This window comes from Eptatretus burgeri, chromosome 9 (genome assembly GCF_056783735.1).
Source record: "Eptatretus burgeri isolate ZD-2024b chromosome 9, Ebu_testis_v1, whole genome shotgun sequence".
In the NCBI taxonomy this organism is placed as follows: Eukaryota; Metazoa; Chordata; class Myxini; order Myxiniformes; family Myxinidae; genus Eptatretus; species Eptatretus burgeri.
Window position 1 is genome coordinate 64,758,364 of NC_140969.1, and position 15,773 is coordinate 64,774,136.

Here is a 15,773-nt window from a genome sequence, read left to right on the forward strand (position 1 = left end):
GGCCAGCCAGACTCACTATTTGCCAAGCCTCAGTTGGGTCAACATCTCCCTCTCTCTCACTTGCTCAAAGCTTACCCTTCGACGAAGAAGATGGTGAAAAGAAAAAAAGATGAGTATCGTACATTTCAGGACGAATGGGCCGAAGAATTCGCCTTTGTGGAGAGAGCAGGTTCTGTGGTGTGTCGAATTTGGAATCACAAAATTGCATCGATGAAACGGTCGAATATAAAGCGGCACTTCGACACACGCCATGCTACCTTTGCATCAAAATACCCTGCGGGAGACAGCAGAAAGAATGCGTGCCAAGAGCTACTGAGCAGGGTGCAAGCCAGCCAGCAGCAACTCCGCGTATGGACCCGGCAAGGTGACTATAATTCCGCTCACTTTGCTGGATCTTTCGCAATAGTGAGGAACGGAAAACCATTCACAGATGGCGAGTATGCCAAAACGTTCATGCTGGATGTAGCCAATGAACTTTTTGATGATCTTCCGAACAAAGACAAGATAATCAAACGGATACAAGACATGCCTCTGTCGGCAAGAGCTGTTAATGATCGTATCATCATGATGGCAAACCAAGTGGAGGAGACGCAAGTGAAGGACATAAATACAGCGCCGTTCTTTTCCCTGGCTTTGGATGAGTCAACAGACATAAGCCATTTGTCGCAGTTCAGTGTGATTGCAAGATATGCTGCTGGTGATACACTGCGCGAAGAAAGTCTTGCTGTTCTGCCAATAAAAGGGTCCACAAGAGGTGAGTATTTATTCAAGTCTTTCATGGAGTTCGCTCAAGAAAAAAAATCTCCCTCTGGATAAACTTATCTCAGTGTGTACTGATGGTGCTCCGTGTATGGTGGGGAAAAACAAAGGATTTGTGGCGCTTCTCCGTGAACATGAAAATAGACCCATCCTAAGTTTCCATTGCATTCTACACCAGGAGGCACTTTGTGCTCAGATGTGTGATGGGCAGCTTTGCGAAGTGATGTCGCTGGTCATTCGTGTGATCAATTTTATTGTTGCACGAGCCTTAAATGGTCGCCAGTTTAAAACGCTGCTGGATGAAGTTGGAAATAACTATCACAGTCTGCTTTTGCACAGCAATGTGCATTGGTTGTCAAGAGGGAAGGTGCTTAGCCGTTTTGTGGCTTGCCTGAACGAAATCCGGACTTTCCTTGAAATGAAAGGGATTGAGCATCCTGAGCTAGCCGAAACTGAGTGGCTCCTCAAGTTTTACTATCTCGTGGATATGACTGAACATCTGAACCAGCTCAACGTGAAAATGCAAGGCATTGGAAATAGTGTTTTCCCTTCAACAAGCCGTGTTTGCTTTTGAAAACAAGCTGGAGCTCTTTATCATGGATCTTGAAACAGGTCGTTTACTACATTTTGAAAAACTGAGACAATTTAAAGATGCATGCACAGCAAGTGAGCCCACTCAAAACTTTGATCTCCACCAGTTAGCTGGCTTCACATCCAGTCTCCTACAGTTATTCAAAGCACGCTTTGGAGAATTTCGTGAGCACACTCGTCTTTTTAAGTTCATCACCCATCCAAACGAGTGTTCACTGAACACAGCCGACCTGAGTTACATTCCTGGTGTCTCCGTCAGAGATTTTGAAGCAGAAGTGGCTGACCTGAAGGCCTCAGACATGTGGGTGAATAAGTTCAAGTCACTGATTGAAGATTTGGAAAAAATCGCACGACAGAAAGCGGAGTTGGCGAGCAAGCACATGTGGACAGAAATGAAAAAACTTCAATCCGAAGACCAGCTGATTATCAAAACTTGGAACGCGCTTCCTGTCACACACCTCACACTGCAGCGTGTGAGTATTGCTGTATTGACCTTGTTTGGATCTACGTATGCATGTGAGCAGTCATTCTCACATCTTAAAAACATCAAGTCCAACCTACTATTACGTCTAACGGATGAAAGCCTCAACGCTTGCATGAAGCTTAACCTCACCAAGTACCTACCAGACTACAAAGCCATCAGCAAATCCATGCAGCACCAGAAGTCCCATTAATGGTGAGTATTATAACAACATTATTTAAAAGAATAAATTCAGAGGCTTATTATACTCACATTTATGAATTCAGTCTTAAAATATATTATATGGCTCTCACTGAAATAGATTTCCAAATATTTTGCTTTCATGGCTCTCTGAGTCAAAAACGTTCCCGACCCCTGGTTTAGAGGGTGCTCGGCAAGTGGCTTAAGCACTGAAGCAAGCACTCAAATGAAGTGGCTGATGAACTGCTGGCCAGGCTGTGGCTGCATATCATATATTTAATGCAGGACAACCCTGGCAAGAGCACAAAGTTTAATCACCTGTGAAATAGACATTGCAGATAGTCCGACATGTTGCCTGCTCATCTGTGCATGCGTCATCGTTCGCGGTCCGTGCAAATGTTATAACTTCATTTTAAAACGTCCGTTTTTCACCAGATTTGCTTTGATTCCTGTGAAGCACTTCACGAAACCTCCGAAAATATGGACAATGATCTGGCAGATGCTACTTCTAAGCAGTCCCTCTGGAGGACAGGGCTCGAGGTGTAGCAGTGAATGCATTAAATTATACAGCTCATTGAAGCTGTTTAATTTTGGCATGTTCCTCCATTTTTTGTTCATTCAATTTTATTCTCCAAACAGTAGAAAAAGATAAGCTTAATGCTTTGGAAATTTCACATTTTCTTGTGTATATGTGGAGGAGGGAACATAGATTTTCTTGCTTAAAGTAAATAGGTATTTGGCTTAGTTATAAGACTCATTAAGTCTTTATATTATCAGATTTCACTCAAGCTTTTAACACTTATTTTGTCCGGATGATATCCGATCCTCAAAACCAATATAATATTTCGATGATATATTTTCGTCTGAGAGTGTAGATCGTGGAAAATCGTATCGTATAATGTATGAAATCGCTCCAAGCTCATAATTTGAAAACTATCTTACTTGAAAAAGTGATGTATACAACGATTCGTAGCAATGATGAACAGGTATTCGATAATATGAGTGAGGAAAGTGAGGGGGAGGGAAACTATCGTTAAGAAATTATGGCCTATTCCAAGTCAAGGCAAGGATGAGCAGGCCAAAAAATATGGCAGCTTCAGACCCTGGCGAGGTTACCCAGGAGATGTCTTAAGACCCCAAAGAGTGAGGTGGCCGAGGATGCGCCTGATAAATGATATAATTAAATAAGGCCATTAATTATCTTCAAAAGGGGTGTTTAAATTAACCCAAACACCCAATTTACAATCCAAATGTGGAGATAGCAGGCAACAACCACTCCCACATAAATGTATATAAAAAAAATAAAAAAACATACATACACACACACACACACACACACACACACACACACACACACACACACACACACACACACACACACACACACACACACACACACACACACACACACACACACACACACACACACACACACACACTTTTGGCCGATGTCAGCAATTTTTTCGGGAATCGGCAGGTTGGAATCGGTGTGATTACCAACTACAGTACGAACTGTATACAACCCCGAAATCTTGTGTACCTTTCACCGAAAAACGTGACATTTATATAGACGTTTCAAAGATATGATTACAAACATTATTCCTTACTCGTGCGTGACCGTAGGTGCGTAAATGATGACTGGATTGGGGCATTTTTCTCACCCCCCCTCTCTCACCCCCCCTCTGTCACCCCCCCTCTGTCACCCCCCTCTGTCACCCCCCTCTCTCACCCCTCCCCTCTCTCGCCCCCTCTCTCGCCCCCCTCTCTCGCGCCCCTTTCTCTCACCCCCTCTCTCGCCCCCTCTCTCACCCCCTCCTCTCTCTGTAAATGTATTCACAAATAAACAAGCCGGTAGGCGACTACCCAATAGAACCTGACGCGATGGGCCCGTTCGATGGGGAATGACCTGAGGATTAAGCACAAGAAAATTCATGATTCAAGCTTCAAGGGTTAATGCTGCAGATTGTTTTTTCGTTAAAATACCCCCACATTTAGAGGTTTTTCGGCTGTTGCTCGGCAACGGAGGGGTCCATAGCAACGGTTCTTTCTCACACACAACTCGTAGTCCATGGGCCAGATTGACCCCCGTGCACTCCCCCCCCAGGACAGTATGAGACCTGTTTTATTTTACTCCTTTGACCTTCCCATACATGAAAAATGGATGCCACCATCACGAAATTGGGATGGACTACCTGTGTGACGTCACTTTCAAAATGGCCGCCAGCGAAATCACCGAAATTTCAATTTTGCACATATCTCAGCTGCTATCATAGCTGGAGACAAAATCTTGGTGTCTACACCCATGTTTTTGAGGTCAAGGAATACAATGGTGCACACAAAAAATTCCTTAGGTTATTGGATCATTTAAAATTCAATAAAGTGGACACGGAATCCAGCGGAAATCTCATTTTCGCACAAATTTTCACGTCTATGATTAACCATGTGCATGTGATATTAGCTTTCATTGATTTGTATGGATCTCATGGACATGTTTATCATATCCAATGGACTTTTATATGACTGGCACAATTGCGGTATTGCACTGAAAGAGTCTATGTAGCATTCAATAGTGTTACGGCTGTGGACATTCGCAAACCACCATTCAGGATCCTCAGGTGAGATATCTTCATTGGTACATGTGTAGTTAGCCCAAACCCGTTGTATAGAGGGAATTTATGTGATCCATTTGGGCTGCGATCCTTTGAGTTAGGCGTTTTTCTTTTTCTATCTTTTATTTCAAACACACAACATTTCAACAACCATGCCATCCCCATCACAGCGGCAACCACACTGCAACCACGCCACCGCCACCATCTACGCTACCACATCTTCGCCACTATGTCCGCTTCCGAACGGCAAACAAAGGCGCAAAGGAGGGAACTGCGAGGATGCGCAGGTTTTCCCGCCTGTTTCTCCCGGTTGAGTTCTCCGCGCTCGGTGTGGGGGAGGTGCGATCTGAGCCGGGGGGTCAAAGGTGAGAAAAGGTGGGGGCCTCTTTTTGGGGGAATAATTCTTTGGCCCAGAGCTAAAAACTGACTCCCCCGGCCCCCGCACGGAGCGGGGTGGAGAGAAAGCATGAGGGAACGCCCTTTTCGGGAACCCTCTCGAAGGAAGGTGGAGCCGGGGGTGGGGCGAAGGGCGGAGCCCCGCGCGATAAAAGACGGACACGGGCGGGCGCTGGAGCTTCCTCTTGAGAGCTTCCTCTTTCGCCTCTTCCTCTTGAGAGCTTCCTCTTTCGCCTCTTCCTCTTGAGAGCTTCCTCTTTCGCCTCTTCCTCTTGAGAGCTTCCTCTTTCGCCTCTTCCTCTTGAGAGCTTCCTCTTTCGCCTCTTCCTCTTGAGAGCTTCCTCTTTCGCCTCTTCCTCTTGAGAGCTTCCTCTTTCGCCTCTTCCTCTTGAGAGCTTCCTCTTTCGCCTCTTCCTCTTGAGAGCTTCCTCTTTCGCCTCTTCCTCTTGAGAGCTTCCTCTTTCGCCTCTTCCTCTTGAGAGCTTCCTCTTTCGCCTCTTCCTCTTGAGAGCTTCCTCTTTCGCCTCTTCCTCTTGAGAGCTTCCTCTTTCGCCTCTTCCTCTTGAGAGCTTCCTCTTTCGCCTCTTCCTCTTGAGAGCTTCCTCTTTCGCCTCTTCCTCTTGAGAGCTTCCTCTTTCGCCTCTTCCTCTTGAGAGCTTCCTCTTTCGCCTCTTCCTCTTGAGAGCTTCCTCTTTCGCCTCTTCCTCTTGAGAGCTTCCTCTTTCTCCTCTTCCTCTTGAAAGCTTCCTCTTTCGCCTCTTCCTCTTGAGAGCTTCCTCTTTCTCCTCTTCCTCTTGAGCGCTTCTACTTCCGCCTCTTCTTGGTCGTCTTGGCTGGTGGTCTGGTTGGTCTTCGGGAAGAGGTCCTGCGCCCGCGCCTTGGCGAGCGGCCCTGTCACAAAGGCACGGACGGGAGATGCGGCAGCGCCCGTTGCGAGGTGGACCTGTGCGTCCGGACGGGGAGTGCCGGAGGGGGTTCGCCGGCCGCGAGAGAGGTCGGGGCCAGGCGCGACCATGCTGACGGTCGCGGGAGAGGGACTCACCAGACACAAAAGGGAAGTCGCGACTTCTTTCTTTCTTTTCTTTGGGGTTTTGGTGTGAATGTCCGTGGGTGGCGCCAGTCTGGCTAAAATAGAACTGTTTAAGTGTTGCTGTGTGTACGCGTATTCGGTCGTAGCTCTGCATCGTTTCTTTTGTTTTAACTGCTTTATGTGCATTTTGATTCTGTATGGCTGTATATACGAGCGTGTGTGTGTGTGTGTGTGTGTGTGTGTGTGTGTGTGTGTGTGTGTGTGTGTGTGTGTGTGTGTGTGTGTGTGTGTGTGTGTGTGTGTGTGTGTGTGTGTGTGTGTGAATAAAACGCTTGCTTGTTGACTGTTTCTGCTCTGCTTCGTCTCTTTTCCTTTTTATTGACCCTCCATCTTGCATCACGGAAAGGGGTTCGTCGTGGGTGCAACATCCCAGTAATTAATCGGAACCGTCAAGGCCGACGATAACACCGCTCAGTTATCACTGTAGCACGGAACGGACCGCTTAAGCGGTTCGTGTCCGGAGTCGTCCTGTGGCGTGGTACGATCGCCCGGTCGACCATTCGCGCAGGTACTTAGGTAGATCGAATTTGGCGAGCAACCCTATCCTGCGCGGGTGGGCAATTGGCACGATCGTGGTGAGGTTAAACCCCCACCCGTGACTAGCTCCCGGCGTTGTTCCGAGAGGGTCACGACAGAATTGTCCGTCCAGTAGGCGACGTACCGCGATTCGAGTTACGCGGCCGTTCGCACGCTGGCGGGCGCGAATTCGCAACAATATGTTATGGAATTCAACATAAAACAGAATCACCTGTACATGTGAAAGGTCTTTTATTGTTGTTCAAATGAAAGCAAAACAATAAACAAATAAAAAAAAAACTTGATGTTACTTCATCATATCATTGTTGAAAACAAAACAAAAAGGTAAAATAATAACAATAATAATTATCTTGACTAGAACATTGACAATGATTGTCAGGGAAGATAGAATGCAAGCTCCTGAAAATAAAAACTACACATTATAGAGACCATGAAATAAATAAATCAAATTTTAGAGGTACATAAATTAATTGTAAAACAAATTAACAGCCATCACACACAAAGGATTATTTTACATGTATGTACTAGCACATCACAACATCATGACTGTTCTTCAGTATTCAATCCTCTTCACTCTCACTACCAGACATGTTTGTGTCAGATGCCCCATCTTGGTCAGAGTCATCGGATGAGGTGGCATCCTCATCATCATCATCATCATCACTGGGCAGTTTGTCATCTTCCAGCGCTACCTCAGGGGGAATCAATGGTCCTCGGAACCACATTGGTTGAATGTTACCATCACTAAGAAGCCATCCATGACCATCTGATGCTCGTGGCACTCTTGGTTGAGGCATATCTGCAACTTTCCAGATACCAACCTGGTAGTTAGCACGTTTTACATGTTCTTGTAGCGCTTTCTGGCAAGGTGGCAGTTGACTCGTATCTGTATTCCGCTTTAAGTTGATATTACCATCTGTGCCTCCAGATTTCTCCCTCAACATTGCTCCACAAGCTGTGTCCACAGACTTGAAGCGCCCTCGTCCATAAATGGCACAGGTGAAGTGTTCAAGTTCTCCAAATAATGTAGTGTGAACTTCCCACGTGTCTCCGAGTTTGGACAATGCATCTAATGAAGGCTTCTGATTTCTGGAGATGTTTGATGGGTCGAACTTTCCCAATCCCTTTGTATGCACTGGTGGTGTCACAGTGTGTAAGTGCATGGAGGGACATCAGTGCAGTACACATTCTCTGACCGTATTGACTGGCTAGATCAGAGATGTTTAAAAGTCTCCTCTTGTTACCTGAACCAGTGTCAAAAATAATTGTTATTTCAAAACTTGATGCGTAATGTTGATTATGAAGAACACATCACTGTCAGGGCTTCGGATACGTATTGTGCCATAACCTTGTGCCTGGGCATAGGTACAGTACAGAACAATCCTGATGTCTGTTTCTTCTTGGTCTGAATAAAGCTCAGGTAACTCTCTCTTTGTGACTGTTAGCCCGTCATCACTATTCAACACATAGCAGTGGCCTTGCACCACTAACACAACATTCCTCTGCACAAGCTTAGGAGCAAAGGAATTTGAAGACCACACATCCTTGATCATATCCACCAGCTGAGACTTGTTCTCGCCATTCATGAGGAAACTCTTTCAATCTGCTGGTTTCTTCATTAGTGGACCTCCAATAATTAGCTTTTCACCCGACCCACGTTGCTGTCGTTCCATGTTCTTGATGGAGCCCTCCTGATACATATCTGTAGTAAAGATGAAGTTGGTTGTTTTGGGCATATTGTCAAATATCTGATGGCAAATCAGTTGAAAGTTGCCTGGGATATTTGTCATAGTGTGGAACACAGCATTGCCATCTTGAATGAGTAATGTGTCAGATTTATTATTCACACCTAACTTCATTTGATCACCAAAAGGGCAGGCATACATTACTAAAACTATCTCTGGGCCCAACACTGGAAATATAAATACAACATAACTATGAACAGAAACATGTAGAGCAAGTTCACTTGAAAATTTGTGCGAAAATGAGATTTCCGCTGGATTCCGTGTCCACTTTATTGAATTTTAAATGATCCAATAACCTAAGGATTTTTATGGGCACACCATTATATTCCTTGACCTCAAAAACATGGGTGTAGACACCAAGCTTTTGTCTTTAGCTATGATAGCAGCTGAGATATGCGCAAAATTGAAATTTCGGTGATTTCGCTGGCGGCCATTTTGAAAGTGACGTCATACAGGTAGTCCATCCCAATTTCGTGATGGTGGCGTCCACTTTTCATGTATGGGAAGGTCTAAGGAGTAAAATAAAACAGGTCTCATACTGTCCTGGGGGGGGGGGGGGGGTGCACGGGGGGTCAATCTGGCCCATGGACTATAGGACATACCATGAGCCAGTTTCATGTATATCTGACTCATAGTCTCTGAGATATAACGAACTTTGTTTTTTTTTATTGTTTTCGACCAGGGTTCATTCAGTCTATCTTCTCCAACAGTTTTCATAGGATCCGGCTGGAAATTTTTGACAATATGGCTGAATGTACTGCCCACAGTCGCTCGTGGCCCGATTTTTGATTTTCGAAAAAAATAATTTTTTTATGATTTTTCAAAAATTTCAAAGTCCCGTTGCTCGGCAACGGTAGTGTCCATAGCAACGGTTCTCATTTGCACACAACGAGGTCATGATATGAACATACCAATCAAGTTTCATCAAAATCGCCATTGTATTAACTGAAATCGCCATTTTAAATACTGATAATAAGGGAAGAACAAATCTCAAAAAAAAAAAAAAATTGGAATTTTTTTTTTTTCCGACTGGATCGACTACCCAACAGACAAACATATTGACGGAAAAAGTGATAATAAGGGTAGAACAAATTTCAAAAAAATTTTTTGAAAAAATTTTTTTTCGACATGATCGACTACCCAATAAACATTAATTGTGACGTTATTTCACTGTATGCTGTCATTGGTTTGGTAAATAAATGGCCGTAACTTGGGCACCGCTTGTCCGATTAATATCAAACCTTGAAAAGGCACATACTCAGGTCCCCAGCGTCGATTGTGACGTAATACCAAACGAAGAAGAAGTAGAATTGTGACGTCAATCGTGGGGGAAAATAAATAAATAAATAAACATTAATTGTGACGTCATTCGTGATGTCATAGCACCGTGTCTTGTCATTGGTCGACAGATAAATGGCCGTAACTTGGGAACTGCCCGTCCGATTAATATCAAACCTCGAAAAGGCACATCCGTGGGTCCCCGGCAATATTCCTGGCAAGTTTCAATCAGATCGGACCGGCGGTCATCGAGAAACGGCGGTTGCATACAGACAGACAGACAGACAGACAGACAGACAGACACACACACACACACACACACACACACACACACACACACACACACACACACACACACACACACACACACACACACACACACACAGATTGCTGGAATTATAGATAGATAAACAGCTGTGTGTGATGGGTGTAAAAAAAAAATTGGCTCGGTAATTTAGATAACATGTGAATACTGAAAACGGCTCAGAAATCGGGCGTTGTCAAATATATTTTGCTTTGAAACTCACAAAGGGTAACGTATAACGTTTGTAAAGCAAATCTGATAACCAAATGCTTTAGAAACAGGTGTGAGGACAAAGGAAAACCTGAAAGAACCTCCATAAGATACGGGATGAAACTTTGCCACCACGGCACCCGTAACAGGCATGGCATGTCCACATACCCGCGGAGAGTCCTGGCGATCCAAATCTACCCATGTGTGCTGTATACGTACCTCCACCTTGTAGTAATTGTCAACTGTACATCCCGATCAGGACACAAACTATACTGCACATCTCGGAAAGTAGCTTAAGCACTCCAACGGAACGCCTAGCTTGGCAAGCGATTACCAATTGCCCTCGATACAACGATGCACCCCGAAAAGCCCGTGCAATGTCCAAATTGGACAAATCAACCCCTTTTTGGGAAGTCGGAACTGCTGATACTTTCAAATCTGGAGTATACATCCAGGCTAAAAAACATGGCGGCTTCAGACCTCAGCGAGGTTACCCAGGAGATGCCTTAAGACACCAGACAGCGAGGTGACTGAAGATCGCCAGATGAAGGATATAATTAAATAAGGCCGTTAATTATCTTCAAAGGGGGTGTTTTAATAAACCCAAACACCCAATTTTTACTCTTGCACTTTCTTGGAGTTTTCTTTGTATGCATGCAAAGTTTCATACTGCGGGGTTTTTATAGTTTTGGAGTTATGATATATATATATATATATATATATATATATATATATATATATATATATATATATATATATATATATATATATATATATATATATATATATATATATATATATACTAGCTGAAGTACCTGGGAAATTTGCCCTATTTTCCTCACGCTAGTTAGACTGAGGCATTAGTTGTATGGAGAAAATTAGGAAGGCTTCTTTTATTCCTAAGATTTATGGAAGGAAGGCTTTATGCTGCCGTAATCCTCAGAGAGGTCATAGTTGAAGGCGGCCTTGAGCCACTCTGTTTCTAGCAGCAGTGGCAACTGTCCTTGATGTCCTGCCAAAACCCGGACCTAGAAAGCTGGAACGTGAGTTTTGTGCTTCTCTCGCCTGTCGGTGTGACGCTCTATTTGCAGTTAGGCGACGCTCTCTCTCTCTGCAGCCGACTCTGCTTGCCTGGCTCGTTCATGTGCATATCTATTGGCAGTAAGACGACGCTCTCTCTCTGCAGCTGACTCCGCTTGCCTGCCTCTTTTATGAGCAGATCTATCAGCAGTTAGCTGTTGCCGTGCGCGTTCAGTTCAAGAATTCAGATAACAGGAGGAAAATGTGTATGTTTAAAAAGTCAACGAATACGAACATTTTGTATTTCAAAAAACCCTCGCGTTTTTAACCATGAAGCCTTTTGTTACGATTAATACGCCGACGCACTATTCGAAAGCCATTTTTTTTAAATGAAAATGTTTTTTTTTTATTTTTATTTTTATTTTTATGGAAAGCTACTTAGCGCATCCTGGAGCTGAATGTTAGATCTATATGTGTGTAAAGTTTCATCAAGATTGGTTCACTGGTCTCGGAGATTATTGGTTACAGACAGAAGGACATCCATTTATGTAGTAGATAATACATATATATATATATATATATATATATATATATATATATATATTGTTGTGGGCTGGGGGGTCGGGTGAGAAGACCACTTGGTGGGGAAGCTATGTCGGTTCCCACCAGACTCCCCGGAATTGTAGGCCGTCGCACATGGATAATTCCGTGATGAGGCGGGTCGCTTAACCAACCGTGGACGCCAATAACTCAACCGCATGACCTAGGGTCCTCCCGTCTATGGGTTAATCGGGTTACCTAATTAATCACGTGGTTTAATTACCGGGGAAACCGCCCTCGGTCCGCCTTGTCCGAACCGGATCACTCTACCGGACTGGATCACTTTACCGGATCAGATGCAGCCGAGCGACACTGCCAAGGTCGTACTGGCTAAAAGGAACGGAACGTTGGGAATAAAGTCCCAGCTAAGCTCGGATTCGGACCACGCTGGATCAATGGAAGAAAACACAAAGACGAGCTGGGAACATTCCTAATGGTAATTATTTATTTACAAGCAGGCGAGTAAAGATATGTGGCACAGTGAAGATTTATTGGGGTGTGTTGTGCGGAGATAGAAAGAAGCATGTGGTGCAACAATAAGCAGGCAACTTGCACAAGGGGGACACAGAGCAGATTTGACATGAAAATAATAACAATAACAATGATAGCAATCTTCTACAGTCTTACTTGAGCAGACAGGCCTCAGCGCGTGCGCACGCACGCACGCACGCACGCACGCACGCACGCACGCACGCACGCACGCACGCACGCACACACACACACACACACACACACACACACACACACACACCGATGAGGGAGTTTTGCAACCAGGGAGGGGGGCGGGGGGAGTTGCTATGATCTCGGTACCTGTGCGCCCGATAGTGCGACGAGCCACCAATATGTTTCGGGCGGGGGGGGGGGATGTTCTGAGGTGCGGTACCCGACAGTGGGTGCGTTGTCTCTGGCCCAAGCCGCACGTGTGGAGACTGCTTGAGTGGAGAAGGGGCGGAGTCCAGAGGGCGAGGGTGGAGTAGTAGGCGGGATCAGGTAAGCGGGTGTGGTCGACGTGTGGGCGGATGCGAGGAGGCGGAGTCAAGGAGCAGGAGGCGGTTGTGGCGGCATCGACTTGGCGTGGGCGGAGTTGAGGAGGCGGAGGAGCTTGAGTGGAGAAGGGGCGGAGTCCAGAGGGCGAGAGCGGAGTAGTAGGCGGGATCAGGCAGGCGGGTGGGGTCGCCATGGTGCGGGCGGAGACGAGGAGGCGGAGATGAGAAGCAGGAAGCACAGACCATCAGACTGAGGAACTTCTCCGTCCTTTACAGGGCCCGTAGCTCGGGGGGAGGGGCCACGCCGATCCAAACATCATTACCCGAATCGGGCGCTCCGACTGGCCCCGATCCCCCACGCGGCCCGCCAGCTTGGTCCGGAAACCGCCTCACCTCACCTCTGGCAAGGCCATCCCAAACAGCGGGAACATTGCGCTCTGACCCCACGAGACGACACGAACCGCCCACACCGAAACCGGCACGCGAATCAACCTGCAAAAATCCCGGGCAAGCGGTTGAGGGTCTCGCATGCATGCTTGGGCGTCCGACCAACGTGCACACGCCAACACGGCCCGCACTGCACACTCCCCGGCTCGACCGCAGCCTCGCCGGCCGCAGAGGCGAGAAGACGTTCACCATCTGTGGAGAATCCACCGCTGCCATCGAGGACCAAAGGCACACCGCCATTGACAAATCCATGCACACCCCACGAGCGGTGCACGCGCCAACCCCCGAGCACACCCCACACAGTGCTCGTGGCCCCGCCACCACGCATGCGGCCAGTGCTCGCGCCCACACGACCCCGAGAGCGTGCGTGCGGGGCGAACACCAACACGCGTTGGGTATTGAGGTTAAGAAAAGAACAAGCTGCTTCCACCCGCATCCTGCCCAACATGGTGTGCTGTGAACACTCAAACACGCTGTGGTAAACGAGACGAGGGGCAAGCGGGGCAGAGGGTACCGTGGATCGTCGTGCTGTGAAAAACACCACTCGTGCAGTCTCCCAAGAGGTATTTGTTCGCATGCCTCCTTAATGCAATTGGCAATTCTCCCCAGCTTACAGCGAAGGCGCACGTGGCTGATTTACCTCAGGAATAATCAGAAAAGAAGAAGTGTGGGGATGAAATGAAAGAGAAAATGATTTTGCAACCCGAGCTATTAGATAATCGCAACGCACTCCCTTGTTGTCCCACCAGACAAAAGGAAGGGGACTATCTACACGTATAATGATGGAATAACTGTCTTGGGACACCTATCTGTTGTATGCATGTGATTCCGAGAACCGTAACAATATATATGTGCTTATATATATATATATATGTATGTATTTATATATATATATATATATATATATATATATATATATATATATATATATATATATATATATATATATATATATATATATATATATATATATATATATATATATATATATATATATATATATATGTACATATATATATATATATATATATATATATATATATATATATATATATATATATGTTATCGCATGGAGTTTGGGGCTCGCCACAAGGGGAAGCATTCGAGGTTCTCCCGAACACTCGGTCCTGAGTCCGCCGACCACAGATACCTCCGTGGTCCAACGGGCTGTAGTTCTTACACAGCCGTAGCCACTTGATCTGGACTACTGGCGTAGCATGGTTATGCTTCAATGTTTCTGCGATACCTTTCTATTGGCATGGCAACCTAACTGGAGGCTACACCCTCGGCACCACACCTGGTGATCTTCTGCCGAGCGGAACAGATTGCTGCAGCACCTGCTAACAGAGCAATTCAGGTGGGGGTATTGCATCCTGTTTAACTATACTTCTACACTGTGTCGAACCAATAAAGGAAAAGACAACCAAGACAGATTGAAAATAACAACTAACAATTATTTATTTACACACAGAAGCAATCATTTAAAAGCGAGTATTTACAAGCAAGAAAGCAAAAGGCATACAAGAGCAGATTTAACCATAACACATATTCTTTCTTATACAATCTTACTTACACAAAGGACATATGGTGATCATTCAAACAGGGGAGAAGAAGAAGACAAGAAGGAAAACTTGAGAAGAAAAGAGAAGTAAATATGGAGAAAAGAAAAGTGGAGTCTTCTCTTTTCTCCCTCACCTCACACAGCCCGATGGGGCACCGCAAGCCCAAATTTATTAGAGAATGGGGAAGATGGGCAGTGGCGATGTGGCACAATGGGACAAGCAGCCGCGTCCCTCAGGTGCTCACACCCAGTGGATGAGTCCTCTTTGGCATCCCAGAATGCGTGACGAGCACTTCCCCCATCTCCAATGGACACAGTCCTACACCAAATCGTCACCTCCCATCTGGAGGCCTCGGCCCAGCGACTCTGTCAAACAGACAAAGATTATATGATCAACATCAGTTGAACATCAAATGGAGCCGCCTTGGTTTGCAATAGCAGGAAGAATCTTCTGGGTGGCTCAAGAGAGTGCATACCTCCACCAGGCTGAACAGTTTACATTTTTATCCTACTGATAGGCCAGATCTGCATCTGGACCTTAACCAAAGTCTATCCAGCTTGTTCTTGTCACCTACCCAACTCAAACACAAAGTTTCATCCAAATCCATCCACAACTTTTTGAAATATTTATTGTGTTGTATATCGTTTTGGGCCTAATTTCTCAATTATATGCCTAGTGTTGGCTTAATGGTTAGGGTGGTGGGCTTTGGATCCTGGGGTCATGAGTTCAAATCCCGCTCAGCTGTTGAATTAATACCAGGTGGGGTTAACTCGACCTGTCATCTTTCCGAGCTCGGCAAAATGAGTGCCAACGTGCTGGTATACTGTGTCGGAGTGGCGACCGTCCAGGATTGTGCCCAATTGCCAAGGATACTGCTTAAGCAACACCAATGCTCTGCACAGAGTATAGTCCCAATCTCCTCCTCCTCCTCCTCCTCCTCCTCCTCCTCCTCCTCCTCCTCCTCTCAATGGTGAAGAA

At 45.7% G+C, this 15,773-nt stretch overlaps 1 protein-coding gene across 8 annotated transcripts in view; it reads left to right on the top strand.

The window, feature by feature from the left end:
* Positions 1-15,773, top strand: part of DMAP1 (DNA methyltransferase 1 associated protein 1) — a 61,435-nt gene that overhangs the window by 4,475 nt on the left and 41,187 nt on the right. The window lies entirely within an intron of this gene.